Genomic DNA, 19618 nt, shown 5'->3' on the forward strand with positions numbered 1-19618 from the left:
ATATTGGGTAACTGCAAAATTAATTTGGAGTACAGTCAAAAGAGAATAACACAGGAAGTGTTAAAATGTCTGTAAAAAAGTAAGTTTCCCAAGGTACAGTAATTTGAGAGTCAGTTTAGTCATCATAGCTAGAGAATCATTGACATTTAACCCATATTTATTTCCATAACATCCTTAAAATTGTGTTAGGAAAATACTTCTTGATGAAAAGCTAAAATTCTCTTGAAAAAGCATAAATAAAGAATGTTCACCATAATTCTGACTTTTTAAAACAGAGTTCTTAATTTTACTACATGTTTTTGTTTTCTGAATATCAAAAATTAATTGACATTTATTCCCATGTAGCATTACTTACAGAGAAATCAATAAAAGTACTAAAAAAATATATTAGAAAATTACTTTGACAAGATATTTTAAGAATGTAGGTCCTGTAAATCATGAATGAAAAGAGAGAACACAACTTTCTATTTATACTCTAAATTTCCACCGGTTTGAAAAATTGATGAAGCAATAGTTATTAGAATGACAAAAATTGTTACCAAATAGCATATCTTAGATATATCATTTTTCTTTATGAAGATTATGAGCATCATGTGGTGCTGTGGCTTAGTTGGTTAAAGCACCTGTCTCGTAAACAGGAGATCCTGAGTTTAAATCTCAGCAGTGCCTTTCATTTATTTTCATCATCTCAGAACATAGTTTGTTGTTAATTCATCACAAAAAGACACGTGAATGCTTCAGCAGCCTTTACCCTTTCTCACATGTTCAGTAAAATGTACCACATTTCTAGATACAGTCCAAATCAGAAACACAAAAAAATGCAATATTCCCCTTTTTTAATATCAGTTTTTTTGTAGAAGTAAATTGATGCCAAGGTAACTAGAAAAGAATTCCAGAAATTGGCAATATTCATGTCTGAGCAATCTCCAGAAACAATATGGTGACCAGTCAGAGGAAATGTTTAAACAAAAGTCAGTAACAATGTGAGTTTCTCAAGATAAATGGATAGACAATTTAGTCATCAGAGTTTGGAGAGCAATAGAAAATAATGGATTATGTATTACTTAACATAAACAATATTGTGTTAGGAAAGAAATTCCAGAAATCAATCTTTCCATTTATTGAGCAAGCTTCCAGATAAAATGTTAACATTAATTCTATCATTGAGATCTCATTTTTTCATTTCACGACTACTTTTTAACTGTATGAGTACCAACAAAAGACTGACTTTAATTTCCCAGGGATGACTACATTAATAACAACGCCATAATATCTATTACAATAAAGCATATTAACAAGTGACTTGGACAAGACATTGTATGAATGTAGGGCCTGTATATACAAAATAAAGGAGAGAAAAGCATTACATAACTTACTGTAAGTTTCCAACTGTTTAAAGAATTAATAAAATACTTGTTTCAAAAAAATATATAAAAATAATAAAAAATATTATACTTTAGACATATAATTTGTCATTATACACAAGGCAGTGCAAGTGGCACTGTGGCTTAGTTGGTTAAAGCGCCTGTCTAGTAAACAGGAGATCCTGAGTTCAAATCACAGCAGCACCTTTGCTTGATACCTTTTTATCACACCAGTATGTAGTTTTTTGTTGATGCATAACAAAATAAGATGTGTAAAACCTTTATCTGCTTTCACTTTGGCACATTTGGTCACCAATGTAAAAAAGTTTAAAGATGCCATCCATGTCAGAAGATGACAAACAACAAAACTTCACCCTATTTCAATATAAGTTAATTTGTAGAAATATGCCTATGTTAAGGTAAATATATGAATTTTTACAAAATAGCCTTCATCATATTGGGTAACTGCAAAATTAATTTGGAGTACAGTCAAAAGAGAATAACACAGGAAGTGTTAAAATGTCTGTAAAAAAGTAAGTTTCCCAAGGTACAGTAATTTGAGAGTCAGTTTAGTCATCATAGCTAGAGAATCATTGACATTTAACCCATATTTATTTCCATAACATCCTTAAAATTGTGTTAGGAAAATACTTCTTGATGAAAAGCTAAAATTCTCTTGAAAAAGCATAAATAAAGAATGTTCACCATAATTCTGACTTTTTAAAACAGAGTTCTTAATTTTACTACATGTTTTTGTTTTCTGAATATCAAAAATTAATTGACATTTATTCCCATGTAGCATTACTTACAGAGAAATCAATAAAAGTACTAAAAAAATATATTAGAAAATTACTTTGACAAGATATTTTAAGAATGTAGGTCCTGTAAATCATGAATGAAAAGAGAGAACACAACTTTCTATTTATACTCTAAATTTCCACCGGTTTGAAAAATTGATGAAGCAATAGTTATTAGAATGACAAAAATTGTTACCAAATAGCATATCTTAGATATATCATTTTTCTTTATGAAGGTTTTGAGCATCATGTGGTGCTGTGGCTTAGTTGGTTAAAGCACCTGTCTCGTAAACAGGAGATCCTGAGTTCAAATCTCAGCAGTGCCTTTCATTTATTTTCATCATCTCAGAACATAGTTTGTTGTTAATTCATCACAAAAAGACACGTGAATGCTTCAGCAGCCTTTACCCTTTCTCACATGTTCAGTAAAATGTACCACATTTCTAGATACAGTCCAAATCAGAAACACAAAAAAATGCAATATTCCCCTTTTTTAATATCAGTTTTTTTGTAGAAGTAAATTGATGCCAAGGTAACTAGAAAAGAATTCCAGAAATTGGCAATATTCATGTCTGAGCAATCTCCAGAAACAATATGGTGACCAGTCAGAGGAAATGTTTAAACAAAAGTCAGTAACAATGTGAGTTTCTCAAGATAAATGGATAGACAATTTAGTCATCAGAGTTTGGAGAGCAATAGAAAATAATGGATTATGTATTACTTAACATAAACAATATTGTGTTAGGAAAGAAATTCCAGAAATCAATCTTTCCATTTATTGAGCAAGCTTCCAGATAAAATGTTAACATTAATTCTATCATTGAGATCTCATTTTTTCATTTCACGACTACTTTTTAACTGTATGAGTACCAACAAAAGACTGACTTTAATTTCCCAGGGATGACTACATTAATAACAACGCCATAATATCTATTACAATAAAGCATATTAACAAGTGACTTGGACAAGACATTGTATGAATGTAGGGCCTGTATATACAAAATAAAGGAGAGAAAAGCATTACATAACTTACTGTAAGTTTCCAACTGTTTAAAGAATTAATAAAATACTTGTTTCAAAAAAATATATAAAAATAATAAAAAATATTATACTTTAGACATATAATTTGTCATTATACACAAGGCAGTGCAAGTGGCACTGTGGCTTAGTTGGTTAAAGCGCCTGTCTAGTAAACAGGAGATCCTGAGTTCAAATCACAGCAGCACCTTTGCTTGATACCTTTTTATCACACCAGTATGTAGTTTTTTGTTGATGCATAACAAAATAAGATGTGTAAAACCTTTATCTGCTTTCACTTTGGCACATTTGGTCACCAATGTAAAAAAGTTTAAAGATGCCATCCATGTCAGAAGATGACAAACAACAAAACTTCACCCTATTTCAATATAAGTTAATTTGTAGAAATATGCCTATGTTAAGGTAAATATATGAATTTTTACAAAATAGCCTTCATCATATTGGGTAACTGCAAAATTAATTTGGAGTACAGTCAAAAGAGAATAACACAGGAAGTGTTAAAATGTCTGTAAAAAAGTAAGTTTCCCAAGGTACAGTAATTTGAGAGTCAGTTTAGTCATCATAGCTAGAGAATCATTGACATTTAACCCATATTTATTTCCATAACATCCTTAAAATTGTGTTAGGAAAATACTTCTTGATGAAAAGCTAAAATTCTCTTGAAAAAGCATAAATAAAGAATGTTCACCATAATTCTGACTTTTTAAAACAGAGTTCTTAATTTTACTACATGTTTTTGTTTTCTGAATATCAAAAATTAATTGACATTTATTCCCATGTAGCATTACTTACAGAGAAATCAATAAAAGTACTAAAAAAATATATTAGAAAATTACTTTGACAAGATATTTTAAGAATGTAGGTCCTGTAAATCATGAATGAAAAGAGAGAACACAACTTTCTATTTATACTCTAAATTTCCACCGGTTTGAAAAATTGATGAAGCAATAGTTATTAGAATGACAAAAATTGTTACCAAATAGCATATCTTAGATATATCATTTTTCTTTATGAAGGTTTTGAGCATCATGTGGTGCTGTGGCTTAGTTGGTTAAAGCACCTGTCTCGTAAACAGGAGATCCTGAGTTCAAATCTCAGCAGTGCCTTTCATTTATTTTCATCATCTCAGAACATAGTTTGTTGTTAATTCATCACAAAAAGACACGTGAATGCTTCAGCAGCCTTTACCCTTTCTCACATGTTCAGTAAAATGTACCACATTTCTAGATACAGTCCAAATCAGAAACACAAAAAAATGCAATATTCCCCTTTTTTAATATCAGTTTTTTTGTAGAAGTAAATTGATGCCAAGGTAACTAGAAAAGAATTCCAGAAATTGGCAATATTCATGTCTGAGCAATCTCCAGAAACAATATGGTGACCAGTCAGAGGAAATGTTTAAACAAAAGTCAGTAACAATGTGAGTTTCTCAAGATAAATGGATAGACAATTTAGTCATCAGAGTTTGGAGAGCAATAGAAAATAATGGATTATGTATTACTTAACATAAACAATATTGTGTTAGGAAAGAAATTCCAGAAATCAATCTTTCCATTTATTGAGCAAGCTTCCAGATAAAATGTTAACATTAATTCTATCATTGAGATCTCATTTTTTCATTTCACGACTACTTTTTAACTGTATGAGTACCAACAAAAGACTGACTTTAATTTCCCAGGGATGACTACATTAATAACAACGCCATAATATCTATTACAATAAAGCATATTAACAAGTGACTTGGACAAGACATTGTATGAATGTAGGGCCTGTATATACAAAATAAAGGAGAGAAAAGCATTACATAACTTACTGTAAGTTTCCAACTGTTTAAAGATTTAATAAAATACTTGTTTCAAAAAAATATATAAAAATAATAAAAAATATTATACTTTAGACATATAATTTGTCATTATACATAAGGCAGTGCAAGTGGCACTGTGGCTTAGTTGGTTAAAGCGCCTGTCTAGTAAACAGGAGATCCTGAGTTCAAATCACAGCAGTACCTTTGCTTGATACCTTTTTATCACACCAGTATGTAGTTTTTTGTTGATGCATAACAAAATAAGATGTGTAAAACCTTTATCTGCTTTCACTTTGGCACATTTGGTCACCAATGTAAAAAAGTTTAAAGATGCCATCCATGTCAGAAGATGACAAACAACAAAACTTCACCCTATTTCAATATAAGTTAATTTGTAGAAATATGCCTATGTTAAGGTAAATATATGAATTTTTACAAAATAGCCTTCATCATATTGGGTAACTGCAAAATTAATTTGGAGTACAGTCAAAAGAGAATAACACAGGAAGTGTTAAAATGTCTGTAAAAAAGTAAGTTTCCCAAGGTACAGTAATTTGAGAGTCAGTTTAGTCATCATAGCTAGAGAATCATTGACATTTAACCCATATTTATTTCCATAACATCCTTAAAATTGTGTTAGGAAAATACTTCTTGATGAAAAGCTAAAATTCTCTTGAAAAAGCATAAATAAAGAATGTTCACCATAATTCTGACTTTTTAAAACAGAGTTCTTAATTTTACTACATGTTTTTGTTTTCTGAATATCAAAAATTAATTGACATTTATTCCCATGTAGCATTACTTACAGAGAAATCAATAAAAGTGCTAAAAAAATATATTAGAAAATTACTTTGACAAGATATTTTAAGAATGTAGGTCCTGTAAATCATGAATAAAAAGAGAGAACACAACTTTCTATTTATACTCTAAATTTCCACCGGTTTGAAAAATTGATGAAGCAATAGTAATAAGAATGTCAAAAATTGTTACCAAATAGCATATCTTAGATATATCATTTTTCTTTGTGAAGCTTTTGAGCATCATGTGGTTCTATGGCTTAGTTGGTTAAAGCGCCTGTCTCGTAAACAGGAGATCCTGAGTTCAAATCTCAGCAGTGCCTTTCATTTATTTTCATCATCTCAGAACATAGTTTGTTGTTAATTCATCACAAAAAGACACGTGAATGCTTCAGCAGCCTTTACCCTTTCTCACATGTTCAGTAAAATGTACCACATTTCTAGATACAGTCCAAATCAGAAACACAAAAAAATGCAATATTCCCCTTTTTTAATATCAGTTTTTTTGTAGAAGTAAATTGATGCCAAGGTAACTAGAAAAGAATTCCAGAAATTGGCAATATTCATGTCTGAGCAATCTCCAGAAACAATATGGTGACCAGTCAGAGGAAATGTTTAAACAAAAGTCACTAACAATGTGAGTTTCTCAAGATAAATGGATAGACAATTTAGTCATCAGAGTTTGGAGAGCAATAGAAAATAATGGATTATGTATTACTTAACATAAACAATATTGTGTTAGGAAAGAAATTCCAGAAATCAATCTTTCCATTTATTGAGCAAGCTTCCAGATAAAATGTTAACATTAATTCTATCATTGAGATCTCATTTTTTCATTTCACGACTACTTTTTAACTGTATGAGTACCAACAAAAGACTGACTTTAATTTCCCAGGGATGACTACATTAATAACAACGCCATAATATCTATTACAATAAAGCATATTAACAAGTGACTTGGACAAGACATTGTATGAATGTAGGGCCTGTATATACAAAATAAAGGAGAGAAAAGCATTACATAACTTACTGTAAGTTTCCAACTGTTTAAAGAATTAATAAAATACTTGTTTCAAAAAAATATATAAAAATAATAAAAAATATTATACTTTAGACATATAATTTGTCATTATACATAAGGCAGTGCAAGTGGCACTGTGGCTTAGTTGGTTAAAGCGCCTGTCTAGTAAACAGGAGATCCTGAGTTCAAATCACAGCAGTACCTTTGCTTGATACCTTTTTATCACACCAGTATGTAGTTTTTTGTTGATGCATAACAAAATAAGATGTGTAAAACCTTTATCTGCTTTCACTTTGGCACATTTGGTCACCAATGTAAAAAAGTTTAAAGATGCCATCCATGTCAGAAGATGACAAACAACAAAACTTCACCCTATTTCAATATAAGTTAATTTGTAGAAATATGCCTATGTTAAGGTAAATATATGAATTTTTACAAAATAGCCTTCATCATATTGGGTAACTGCAAAATTAATTTGGAGTACAGTCAAAAGAGAATAACACAGGAAGTGTTAAAATGTCTGTAAAAAAGTAAGTTTCCCAAGGTACAGTAATTTGAGAGTCAGTTTAGTCATCATAGCTAGAGAATCGTTGACATTTAACCCATATTTATTTCCATAACATCCTTAAAATTGTGTTAGGAAAATACTTCTTGATGAAAAGCTAAAATTCTCTTGAAAAAGCATAAATAAAGAATGTTCACCATAATTCTGACTTTTTAAAACAGAGTTCTTAATTTTACTACATGTTTTTGTTTTCTGAATATCAAAAATTAATTGACATTTATTCCCATGTAGCATTACTTACAGAGAAATCAATAAAAGTGCTAAAAAAATATATTAGAAAATTACTTTGACAAGATATTTTAAGAATGTAGGTCCTGTAAATCATGAATAAAAAGAGAGAACACAACTTTCTATTTATACTCTAAATTTCCACCGGTTTGAAAAATTGATGAAGCAATAGTAATAAGAATGTCAAAAATTGTTACCAAATAGCATATCTTAGATATATCATTTTTCTTTGTGAAGCTTTTGAGCATCATGTGGTTCTATGGCTTAGTTGGTTAAAGCGCCTGTCTCGTAAACAGGAGATCCTGAGTTCAAATCTCAGCAGTGCCTTTCATTTATTTTCATCATCTCAGAACATAGTTTGTTGTTAATTCATCACAAAAAGACACGTGAATGCTTCAGCAGCCTTTACCCTTTCTCACATGTTCAGTAAAATGTACCACATTTCTAGATACAGTCCAAATCAGAAACACAAAAAAATGCAATATTCCCCTTTTTTAATATCAGTTTTTTTGTAGAAGTAAATTGATGCCAAGGTAACTAGAAAAGAATTCCAGAAATTGGCAATATTCATGTCTGAGCAATCTCCAGAAACAATATGGTGACCAGTCAGAGGAAATGTTTAAACAAAAGTCAGTAACAATGTGAGTTTCTCAAGATAAATGGATAGACAATTTAGTCATCAGAGTTTGGAGAGCAATAGAAAATAATGGATTATGTATTACTTAACATAAACAATATTGTGTTAGGAAAGAAATTCCAGAAATCAATCTTTCCATTTATTGAGCAAGCTTCCAGATAAAATGTTAACATTAATTCTATCATTGAGATCTCATTTTTTCATTTCACGACTACTTTTTAACTGTATGAGTACCAACAAAAGACTGACTTTAATTTCCCAGGGATGACTACATTAATAACAACGCCATAATATCTATTACAATAAAGCATATTAACAAGTGACTTGGACAAGACATTGTATGAATGTAGGGCCTGTATATACAAAATAAAGGAGAGAAAAGCATTACATAACTTACTGTAAGTTTCCAACTGTTTAAAGAATTAATAAAATACTTGTTTCAAAAAAATATATAAAAATAATAAAAAATATTATACTTTAGACATATAATTTGTCATTATACATAAGGCAGTGCAAGTGGCACTGTGGCTTAGTTGGTTAAAGCGCCTGTCTAGTAAACAGGAGATCCTGAGTTCAAATCACAGCAGTACCTTTGCTTGATACCTTTTTATCACACCAGTATGTAGTTTTTTGTTGATGCATAACAAAATAAGATGTGTAAAACCTTTATCTGCTTTCACTTTGGCACATTTGGTCACCAATGTAAAAAAGTTTAAAGATGCCATCCATGTCAGAAGATGACAAACAACAAAACTTCACCCTATTTCAATATAAGTTAATTTGTAGAAATATGCCTATGTTAAGGTAAATATATGAATTTTTACAAAATAGCCTTCATCATATTGGGTAACTGCAAAATTAATTTGGAGTACAGTCAAAAGAGAATAACACAGGAAGTGTTAAAATGTCTGTAAAAAAGTAAGTTTCCCAAGGTACAGTAATTTGAGAGTCAGTTTAGTCATCATAGCTAGAGAATCGTTGACATTTAACCCATATTTATTTCCATAACATCCTTAAAATTGTGTTAGGAAAATACTTCTTGATGAAAAGCTAAAATTCTCTTGAAAAAGCATAAATAAAGAATGTTCACCATAATTCTGACTTTTTAAAACAGAGTTCTTAATTTTACTACATGTTTTTGTTTTCTGAATATCAAAAATTAATTGACATTTATTCCCATGTAGCATTACTTACAGAAAAATCAATAAAAGTGCTAAAAAAATATATTAGAAAATTACTTTGACAAGATATTTTAAGAATGTAGGTCCTGTAAATCATGAATAAAAAGAGAGAACACAACTTTCTATTTATACTCTAAATTTCCACCGGTTTGAAAAATTGATGAAGCAATAGTTATAAGAATGTCAAAAATTGTTACCAAATAGCATATCTTAGATATATCATTTTTCTTTGTGAAGCTTTTGAGCATCATGTGGTTCTATGGCTTAGTTGGTTAAAGCGCCTGTCTCGTAAACAGGAGATCCTGAGTTCAAATCTCAGCAGTGCCTTTCATTTATTTTCATCATCTCAGAACATAGTTTGTTGTTAATTCATCACAAAAAGACACGTGAATGCTTCAGCAGCCTTTACCCTTTCTCACATGTTCAGTAAAATGTACCACATTTCTAGATACAGTCCAAATCAGAAACACAAAAAAATGCAATATTCCCCTTTTTTAATATCATTTTTTTTGTAGAAGTAAATTGATGCCAAGGTAAATAGAAAAGAATTCCAGAAATTGGCAATATTCATGTCTGAGCAATCTCCAGAAACAATATGGTGACCAGTCAGAGGAAATGTTTAAACAAAAGTCAGTAACAATGTGAGTTTCTCAAGATAAATGGATAGACAATTTAGTCATCAGAGTTTGGAGAGCAATAGAAAATAATGGATTATGTATTACTTAACATAAACAATATTGTGTTAGGAAAGAAATTCCAGAAATCAATCTTTCCATTTATTGAGCAAGCTTCCAGATAAAATGTTAACATTAATTCTATCATTGAGATCTCATTTTTTCATTTCACGACAACTTTTTAACTGTATGAGTACCAACAAAAGACTGACTTTAATTTCCCAGGGATGACTACATTAATAACAACGCCATAATATCTATTACAATAAAGCATATTAACAAGTGACTTGGACAAGACATTGTATGAATGTAGGGCCTGTATATACAAAATAAAGGAGAGAAAAGCATTACATAACTTACTGTAAGTTTCCAACTGTTTAAAGAATTAATAAAATACTTGTTTCAAAAAAAATATATAAAAATAATAAAAAATATTATACTTTAGACATATAATTTGTCATTATACATAAGGCAGTGCAAGTGGCACTGTGGCTTAGTTGGTTAAAGCGCCTGTCTAATAAACAGGAGATCCTGAGTTCAAATCACAGCAGTACCTTTGCTTGATACCTTTTTATCACACCAGTATGTAGTTTTTTGTTGATGCATAACAAAATAAGATGTGTAAAACCTTTATCTGCTTTCACTTTGGCACATTTGGTCACCAATGTAAAAAAGTTTAAAGATGCCATCCATGTCAGAAGATGACAAACAACAAAACTTCACCCTATTTCAATATAAGTTAATTTGTAGAAATATGCCTATGTTAAGGTAAATATATGAATTTTTACAAAATAGCCTTCATCATATTGGGTAACTGCAAAATTAATTTGGAGTACAGTCAAAAGAGAATAACACAGGAAGTGTTAAAATGTCTGTAAAAAAGTAAGTTTCCCAAGGTACAGTAATTTGAGAGTCAGTTTAGTCATCATAGCTAGAGAATCATTGACATTTAACCCATATTTATTTCCATAACATCCTTACAATTGTGTTAGGAAAATACTTCATGATGAAAAGCTAAAATTCTCTTGAAAAAGAATAAATAAAGAATGTTCACCATAATTCTGACTTTTTAAAACAGAGTTCTTAATTTTACTACATGTTTTTGTTTTCTGAATATCAAAAATTAATTGACATTTATTCCCATGTAGCATTACTTACAGAGAAATCAATAAAAGTGCTAAAAAAATATATTAGAAAATTACTTTGACAAGATATTTTAAGAATGTAGGTCCTGTAAATCATGAATAAAAAGAGAGAACACAACTTTCTATTTATACTCTAAATTTCCACCGGTTTGAAAAATTGATGAAGCAATAGTTATAAGAATGTCAAAAATTGTTACCAAATAGCATATCTTCGATATATCATTTTTCTTTGTGAAGCTTTTGAGCATCATGTGGTTCTGTGGCTTAGTTGGTTAAAGCGCCTGTCTCGTAAACAGGAGATCCTGAGTTCAAATCTCGGCAGTGCCTTTCATTTATTTTCATCATCTCAGAACATAGTTTGTTGTTAATTCATCACAAAAAGACACGTGAATGCTTCAGCAGCCTTTACCCTTTCTCACATGTTCAGTAAAATGTACCACATTTCTAGATACAGTCCAAATCAGAAACACAAAAAAATGCAATATTCCCCTTTTTTAATATCAGTTTTTTTGTAGAAGTAAATTGATGCCAAGGTAACTAGAAAAGAATTCCAGAAATTGGCAATATTCATGTCTGAGCAATCTCCAGAAACAATATGGTGACCAGTCAGAGGAAATGTTTAAACAAAAGTCAGTAACAATGTGAGTTTCTCAAGATAAATGGATAGACAATTTAGTCATCAGAGTTTGGAGAGCAATAGAAAATAATGGATTATGTATTACTTAACATAAACAATATTGTGTTAGGAAAGAAATTCCAGAAATCAATCTTTCCATTTATTGAGCAAGCTTCCAGATAAAATGTTAACATTAATTCTATCATTGAGATCTAATTTTTTCATTTCACGACTACTTTTTAACTGTATGAGTACCAACACAAGACTGACTTTAATTTCCCAGGGATGACTACATTAATAACAACGCCATAATATCTATTACAATAAAGCATATTAACAAGTGACTTGGACAAGACATTGTATGAATGTAGGGCCTGTATATACAAAATAAAGGAGAGAAAAGCATTACATAACTTACTGTAAGTTTCCAACTGTTTAAAGAATTAATAAAATACTTGTTTCAAAAAAATATATAAAAATAATAAAAAATATTATACTTTAGACATATAATTTGTCATTATACATAAGGCAGTGCAAGTGGCACTGTGGCTTAGTTGGTTAAAGCGCCTGTCTAGTAAACAGGAGATCCTGAGTTCAAATCACAGCAGCACCTTTGCTTGATACCTTTTTATCCCACCAGTATGTAGTTTTTTGTTGATGCATAACAAAATAAGATGTGTAAAACCTTTATCTGCTTTCACTTTGGCACATTTGGTCACCAATGTAAAAAAGTTTAAAGATGCCATCCATGTCAGAAGATGACAAACAACAAAACTTCACCCTATTTCAATATAAGTTAATTTGTAGAAATATGCCTATGTTAAGGTAAATATATGAATTTTTACAAAATAGCCTTCATCATATTGGGTAACTGCAAAATTAATTTGGAGTACAGTCAAAAGAGAATAACACAGGAAGTGTTAAAATGTCTGTAAAAAAGTAAGTTTCCCAAGGTACAGTAATTTGAGAGTCAGTTTAGTCATCATAGCTAGAGAATCATTGACATTTAACCCATATTTATTTCCATAACATCCTTAAAATTGTGTTAGGAAAATACTTCTTGATGATAAGCTAAAATTCTCTTGAAAAAGCATAAATAAAGAATGTTCACCATAATTCTGACTTTTTAAAACAGAGTTCTTAATTTTACTACATGTTTTTTTTTTTTTTTTGAGAAAAAGTTTTATTGAGTTTTGTACTTTTAACAAGATATTCGTAAGAAATACATTACAGGTATCACACATCGGTACATATCGCAATTAGCTGTTAAATAACAGTGACAGTATATCTATCTATGTACAACAATGAGAGAGTGAGAATTCAATCCGGCATGCATGCCAGTGTATAAAGAGTTGCCTATAGATAGTGTAATACATGTGGTGTGTACTGTAACTAAGGGCGAGGGAATAACTCTTAATGAAGCATTATAGCCTATAAAAGAGTAACAAAGAGTAAGCGTAAGATTAGAAGTAGAAGAGAAAAGAGGAAAAGGGGGGGGGAAGAAAAAAGAGGGGAGGGAGGATTGGAAAGGGAGGTAAGGGAGGAATGGTCGGGCGGTCCCAGTCGCCTGGGCAGTATATCAGATTATCCTCAGTTGGATAGGGTATTGTAATGGTTCCCTTTATCTTATATGGTAGTTAGTGGAGGTTCAGCACCAAAGTGTGATGTCCAGGGTGACCACGTATTGGTAAAATTATCTGGGGTGTCCCGGAGAACCGCTGTAATACGTTCCAGTCTATAGGTTTGCCATATAGCGTTTTACTACATGTTTTTGTTTTCTGAATATCAAAAATTAATTGACATTTATTCCCATGTAGCATTACTTACAGAGAGATCCTGAGTTCAAATCTCAGCAGTGCCTTTCATTTATTTTCATCATCTCAGAACATAGTTTGTTGTTAATTCATCACAAAAAGACACGTGAATGCTTCAGCAGCCTTTACCCTTTCTCACATGTTCAGTAAAATGTACCACATTTCTAGATACAGTCCAAATCAGAAACACAAAAAAATGCAATATTCCCCTTTTTTAATATCAGTTTTTTTGTAGAAGTAAATTTTGATGCCAAGGTAACTAGAAAAGAATTCCAGAAATTGGCAATATTCATGTCTGAGCAATCTCCAGAAACAATATGGTGACCAGTCAGAGGAAATGTTTAAACAAAAGTCAGTAACAATGTGAGTTTCTCAAGATAAATGGATAGACAATTTAGTCATCAGAGTTTGGAGAGCAATAGAAAATAATGGATTATGTATTACTTAACATAAACAATATTGTGTTAGGAAAGAAATTCCAGAAATGAATCTTTCCATTTATTGAGCAAGCTTCCAGATAAAATGTTAACATTAATTCTATCATTTAGATCTCATTTTTTCATTTCACGACTACTTTTTAACTGTATGAGTACCAACAAAAGACTGACTTTAATTTCCCAGGGATGACTACATTAATAACAACGCCATAATATCTATTACAATAAAGCATATTAACAAGTGACTTGGACAAGACATTGTATGAATGTAGGGCCTGTATATACAAAATAAAGGAGAGAAAAGCATTACATAACTTACTGTAAGTTTCCAACTGTTTAAAGAATTAATAAAATACTTGTTTCAAAAAAATATATAAAAATAATAAAAAATATTATACTTTAGACATATAATTTGTCATTATACATAAGGCAGTGCAAGTGGCACTGTGGCTTAGTTGGTTAAAGCGCCTGTCTAGTAAACAGGAGATCCTGAGTTCAAATCACAGCAGTGCTTATGCTTGATACCTTTTTATCACACCAGTATGTAGTTTTTTGTTGATGCATAACAAAATAAGATGTGTAAAACCTTTATCTGCTTTCACTTTGGCACATTTGGTCACCAATGTAAAAAAGTTTAAAGATGCCATCCATGTCAGAAGATGACAAACAACAAAACTTCACCCTATTTCAATATAAGTTAATTTGTAGAAATATGCCTATGTTAAGGTAAATATATGAATTTTTACAAAATAGCCTTCATCATATTGGGTAACTGCAAAATTAATTTGGAGTACAGTCAAAAGAGAATAACACAGGAAGTGTTAAAATGTCTGTAAAAAAGTAAGTTTCCCAAGGTACAGTAATTTGAAAGTCAGTTTAGTCATCATAGCTAGAGAATCGTTGACATTTAACCCATATTTATTTCCATAACATCCTTAAAATTGTGTTAGGAAAATACTTCTTGATGAAAAGCTAAAATTCTCTTGAAAAAGCATAAATAAAGAATGTTCACCATAATTCTGACTTTTTAAAACAGAGTTCTTAATTTTACTACATGTTTTTGTTTTCTGAATATCAAAAATTAATTGACATTTTTTCCCATGTAGCATTACTTACAGAGAAATCAATAAAAGTGCTAAAAAAATATATTAGAAAATTACTTTGACAAGATATTTTAAGAATGTAGGTCCTGTAAATCATGAATGAAAAGAGAGAACACAACTTTCTATTTATACTCTAAATTTCCACCGGTTTGAAAAATTGATGAAGCAATAGTTATAAGAATGTCAAAAATTGTTACCAAATAGCATATCTTAGATATATCATTTTTCTTTGTGAAGCTTTTGAGCATCATGTGGTGCTGTGGCTTCGTTGGTTAAAGCGCCAGTCTCGTAAACAGGAGATCCTGAGTTCAAATCTCAGCAGTGCATTTCATTTATTTTCATCATCTCAGAACATAGTTTGTTGTTAATTCATCACAAAAAGACACGTGAATGCTTCAGCAGCCTTTACCCTTTCTCACATGTTCAGTAAAATGTACCACATTTCTAGATACAGTCCAAATCAGAAACACAAAAAAATGCAATATTCCCCTTTTTTAATATCAGTTTTTTTGTAGAAGTAAATTGATGCCAAGGTAACTAGAAAAGAATTCCAGAAATTGGCAATATTCATGTCTGAGCAATCTCCAGAAACAATATGGTGACCAGTCAGAGGAAATGTTTAAACAAAAGTCAGTAACAATGTGAGTTTCTCAAGATAAATGGATAGACAATTTAGTCATCAGAGTTTGGAGAGCAATAGAAAATAATGGATTATGTATTACTTAACATAAACAATATTGTGTTAGGAAAGAAATTCCAGAAATCAATCTTTCCATTTATTGAGCAAGCTTCCAGATAAAATGTTAACATTAATTCTATCATTGAGATCTCATTTTTTCATTTCACGACTACTTTTTAACTGTATGAGTACCAACAAAAGACTGACTTTAATTTCCCAGGGATGACTACATTAATAACAACGCCATAATATCTATTACAATAAAGCATATTAACAAGTGACTTGGACAAGACATTGTATGAATGTAGGGCCTGTATATACAAAATAAAGGAGAGAAAAGCATTACATAACTTACTGTAAGTTTCCAACTGTTTAAAGAATTAATAAAATACTTGTTTCAAAAAAATATATAAAAATAATAAAAAATATTATACTTTAGACATATAATTTGTCATTATACATAAGGCAGTGCAAGTGGCACTGTGGCTTAGTTGGTTAAAGCGCCTGTCTAGTAAACAGGAGATCCTGAGTTCAAATCACAGCAGTACCTTTGCTTGATACCTTTTTATCACACCAGTATGTAGTTTTTTGTTGATGCATAACAAAATAAGATGTGTAAAACCTTTATCTGCTTTCACTTTGGCACATTTGGTCACCAATGTAAAAAAGTTTAAAGATGCCATCCATGTCAGAAGATGACAAACAACAAAACTTCACCCTATTTCAATATAAGTTAATTTGTAGAAATATGCCTATGTTAAGGTAAATATATGAATTTTTACAAAATAGCCTTCATCATATTGGGTAACTGCAAAATTAATTTGGAGTACAGTCAAAAGAGAATAACACAGGAAGTGTTAAAATGTCTGTAAAAAAGTAAGTTTCCCAAGGTACAGTAATTTGAGAGTCAGTTTAGTCATCATAGCTAGAGAATCGTTGACATTTAACCCATATTTATTTCCATAACATCCTTAAAATTGTGTTAGGAAAATACTTCTTGATGAAAAGCTAAAATTCTCTTGAAAAAGCATAAATAAAGAATGTTCACCATAATTCTGACTTTTTAAAACAGAGTTCTTAATTTTACTACATGTTTTTGTTTTCTGAATATCAAAAATTAATTGACATTTATTCCCATGTAGCATTACTTACAGAGAAATCAATAAAAGTGCTAAAAAAATATATTAGAAAATTACTTTGACAAGATATTTTAAGAATGTAGGTCCTGTAAATCATGAATAAAAAGAGAGAACACAACTTTCTATTTATACTCTAAATTTCCACCGGTTTGAAAAATTGATGAAGCAATAGTAATAAGAATGTCAAAAATTGTTACCAAATAGCATATCTTAGATATATCATTTTTCTTTGTGAAGCTTTTGAGCATCATGTGGTTCTATGGCTTAGTTGGTTAAAGCGCCTGTCTCGTAAACAGGAGATCCTGAGTTCAAATCTCAGCAGTGCCTTTCATTTATTTTCATCATCTCAGAACATAGTTTGTTGTTAATTCATCACAAAAAGACACGTGAATGCTTCAGCAGCCTTTACCCTTTCTCACATGTTCAGTAAAATGTACCACATTTCTAGATACAGTCCAAATCAGAAACACAAAAAAATGCAATATTCCCCTTTTTTAATATCAGTTTTTTTGTAGAAGTAAATTGATGCCAAGGTAACTAGAAAAGAATTCCAGAAATTGGCAATATTCATGTCTGAGCAATCTCCAGAAACAATATGGTGACCAGTCAGAGGAAATGTTTAAACAAAAGTCAGTAACAATGTGAGTTTCTCAAGATAAATGGATAGACAATTTAGTCATCAGAGTTTGGAGAGCAATAGAAAATAATGGATTATGTATTACTTAACATAAACAATATTGTGTTAGGAAAGAAATTCCAGAAATCAATCTTTCCATTTATTGAGCAAGCTTCCAGATAAAATGTTAACATTAATTCTATCATTGAGATCTCATTTTTTCATTTCACGACTACTTTTTAACTGTATGAGTACCAACAAAAGACTGACTTTAATTTCCCAGGGATGACTACATTAATAACAACGCCATAATATCTATTACAATAAAGCATATTAACAAGTGACTTGGACAAGACATTGTATGAATGTAGGGCCTGTATATACAAAATAAAGGAGAGAAAAGCATTACATAACTTACTGTAAGTTTCCAACTGTTTAAAGAATTAATAAAATACTTGTTTCAAAAAAATATATAAAAATAATAAAAAATATTATACTTTAGACATATAATTTGTCATTATACATAAGGCAGTGCAAGTGGCACTGTGGCTTAGTTGGTTAAAGCGCCTGTCTAGTAAACAGGAGATCCTGAGTTCAAATCACAGCAGTACCTTTGCTTGATACCTTTTTATCACACCAGTATGTAGTTTTTTGTTGATGCATAACAAAATAAGATGTGTAAAACCTTTATCTGCTTTCACTTTGGCACATTTGGTCACCAATGTAAAAAAGTTTAAAGATGCCATCCATGTCAGAAGATGACAAACAACAAAACTTCACCCTATTTCAATATAAGTTAATTTGTAGAAATATGCCTATGTTAAGGTAAATATATGAATTTTTACAAAATAGCCTTCATCATATTGGGTAACTGCAAAATTAATTTGGAGTACAGTCAAAAGAGAATAACACAGGAAGTGTTAAAATGTCTGTAAAAAAGTAAGTTTCCCAAGGTACAGTAATTTGAGAGTCAGTTTAGTCATCATAGCTAGAGAATCGTTGACATTTAACCCATATTTATTTCCATAACATCCTTAAAATTGTGTTAGGAAAATACTTCTTGATGAAAAGCTAAAATTCTCTTGAAAAAGCATAAATAAAGAATGTTCACCATAATTCTGACTTTTTAAAACAGAGTTCTTAATTTTACTACATGTTTTTGTTTTCTGAATATCAAAAATTAATTGACATTTATTCCCATGTAGCATTACTTACAGAAAAATCAATAAAAGTGCTAAAAAAATATATTAGAAAATTACTTTGACAAGATATTTTAAGAATGTAGGTCCTGTAAATCATGAATAAAAAGAGAGAACACAACTTTCTATTTATACTCTAAATTTCCACCGGTTTGAAAAATTGATGAAGCAATAGTTATAAGAATGTCAAAAATTGTTACCAAATAGCATATCTTAGATATATCATTTTTCTTTGTGAAGCTTTTGAGCATCATGTGGTTCTATGGCTTAGTTGGTTAAAGCGCCTGTCTCGTAAACAGGAGATCCTGAGTTCAAATCTCAGCAGTGCCTTTCATTTATTTTCATCATCTCAGAACATAGTTTGTTGTTAATTCATCACAAAAAGACACGTGAATGCTTCAGCAGCCTTTACCCTTTCTCACATGTTCAGTAAAATGTACCACATTTCTAGATACAGTCCAAATCAGAAACACAAAAAAATGCAATATTCCCCTTTTTTAATATCATTTTTTTTGTAGAAGTAAATTGATGCCAAGGTAAATAGAAAAGAATTCCAGAAATTGGCAATATTCATGTCTGAGCAATCTCCAGAAACAATATGGTGACCAGTCAGAGGAAATGTTTAAACAAAAGTCAGTAACAATGTGAGTTTCTCAAGATAAATGGATAGACAATTTAGTCATCAGAGTTTGGAGAGCAATAGAAAATAATGGATTATGTATTACTTAACATAAACAATATTGTGTTAGGAAAGAAATTCCAGA

At 30.5% G+C, this 19618-nt stretch overlaps 19 non-coding genes across 19 annotated transcripts; all 19 read left to right on the plus strand.

Moving 5' to 3' along the window:
- The first annotated feature begins 595 nt into the window (after window positions 1–595).
- Window positions 596–669, plus strand: TRNAT-CGU (transfer RNA threonine (anticodon CGU)). The gene has a single exon. It is a non-coding gene; the product is annotated as a tRNA-Thr (tRNA).
- An 828-nt stretch (window positions 670–1497) lies between these two features.
- TRNAT-AGU (transfer RNA threonine (anticodon AGU)) lies at window positions 1498–1571 on the plus strand. The gene has a single exon. It is a non-coding gene; the product is annotated as a tRNA-Thr (tRNA).
- An 842-nt stretch (window positions 1572–2413) lies between these two features.
- On the plus strand, window positions 2414–2487 carry TRNAT-CGU (transfer RNA threonine (anticodon CGU)). The gene has a single exon. It is a non-coding gene; the product is annotated as a tRNA-Thr (tRNA).
- An 828-nt stretch (window positions 2488–3315) lies between these two features.
- TRNAT-AGU (transfer RNA threonine (anticodon AGU)) lies at window positions 3316–3389 on the plus strand. Its single transcript has one exon. It is a non-coding gene; the product is annotated as a tRNA-Thr (tRNA).
- Window positions 3390–4231: 842 nt separating this feature from the next.
- On the plus strand, window positions 4232–4305 carry TRNAT-CGU (transfer RNA threonine (anticodon CGU)). The gene has a single exon. It is a non-coding gene; the product is annotated as a tRNA-Thr (tRNA).
- An 828-nt stretch (window positions 4306–5133) lies between these two features.
- Window positions 5134–5207, plus strand: TRNAT-AGU (transfer RNA threonine (anticodon AGU)). The gene has a single exon. It is a non-coding gene; the product is annotated as a tRNA-Thr (tRNA).
- Window positions 5208–6049: 842 nt separating this feature from the next.
- TRNAT-CGU (transfer RNA threonine (anticodon CGU)) lies at window positions 6050–6123 on the plus strand. The gene has a single exon. It is a non-coding gene; the product is annotated as a tRNA-Thr (tRNA).
- Window positions 6124–6951: 828 nt separating this feature from the next.
- Window positions 6952–7025, plus strand: TRNAT-AGU (transfer RNA threonine (anticodon AGU)). Its single transcript has one exon. It is a non-coding gene; the product is annotated as a tRNA-Thr (tRNA).
- Window positions 7026–7867: 842 nt separating this feature from the next.
- On the plus strand, window positions 7868–7941 carry TRNAT-CGU (transfer RNA threonine (anticodon CGU)). The gene has a single exon. It is a non-coding gene; the product is annotated as a tRNA-Thr (tRNA).
- Window positions 7942–8769: 828 nt separating this feature from the next.
- Window positions 8770–8843, plus strand: TRNAT-AGU (transfer RNA threonine (anticodon AGU)). The gene has a single exon. It is a non-coding gene; the product is annotated as a tRNA-Thr (tRNA).
- An 842-nt stretch (window positions 8844–9685) lies between these two features.
- TRNAT-CGU (transfer RNA threonine (anticodon CGU)) lies at window positions 9686–9759 on the plus strand. Its single transcript has one exon. It is a non-coding gene; the product is annotated as a tRNA-Thr (tRNA).
- An 829-nt stretch (window positions 9760–10588) lies between these two features.
- On the plus strand, window positions 10589–10662 carry TRNAI-AAU (transfer RNA isoleucine (anticodon AAU)). The gene has a single exon. It is a non-coding gene; the product is annotated as a tRNA-Ile (tRNA).
- An 842-nt stretch (window positions 10663–11504) lies between these two features.
- TRNAT-CGU (transfer RNA threonine (anticodon CGU)) lies at window positions 11505–11578 on the plus strand. Its single transcript has one exon. It is a non-coding gene; the product is annotated as a tRNA-Thr (tRNA).
- An 828-nt stretch (window positions 11579–12406) lies between these two features.
- On the plus strand, window positions 12407–12480 carry TRNAT-AGU (transfer RNA threonine (anticodon AGU)). Its single transcript has one exon. It is a non-coding gene; the product is annotated as a tRNA-Thr (tRNA).
- A 2078-nt stretch (window positions 12481–14558) lies between these two features.
- On the plus strand, window positions 14559–14632 carry TRNAT-AGU (transfer RNA threonine (anticodon AGU)). Its single transcript has one exon. It is a non-coding gene; the product is annotated as a tRNA-Thr (tRNA).
- Window positions 14633–16376: 1744 nt separating this feature from the next.
- On the plus strand, window positions 16377–16450 carry TRNAT-AGU (transfer RNA threonine (anticodon AGU)). The gene has a single exon. It is a non-coding gene; the product is annotated as a tRNA-Thr (tRNA).
- Window positions 16451–17292: 842 nt separating this feature from the next.
- Window positions 17293–17366, plus strand: TRNAT-CGU (transfer RNA threonine (anticodon CGU)). Its single transcript has one exon. It is a non-coding gene; the product is annotated as a tRNA-Thr (tRNA).
- An 828-nt stretch (window positions 17367–18194) lies between these two features.
- On the plus strand, window positions 18195–18268 carry TRNAT-AGU (transfer RNA threonine (anticodon AGU)). The gene has a single exon. It is a non-coding gene; the product is annotated as a tRNA-Thr (tRNA).
- An 842-nt stretch (window positions 18269–19110) lies between these two features.
- TRNAT-CGU (transfer RNA threonine (anticodon CGU)) lies at window positions 19111–19184 on the plus strand. The gene has a single exon. It is a non-coding gene; the product is annotated as a tRNA-Thr (tRNA).
- The last annotated feature ends 434 nt before the right edge of the window (window positions 19185–19618 follow it).

Source organism: Pseudophryne corroboree, chromosome 11 (genome assembly GCF_028390025.1).
Source record: "Pseudophryne corroboree isolate aPseCor3 chromosome 11, aPseCor3.hap2, whole genome shotgun sequence".
In the NCBI taxonomy this organism is placed as follows: Eukaryota; Metazoa; Chordata; class Amphibia; order Anura; family Myobatrachidae; genus Pseudophryne; species Pseudophryne corroboree.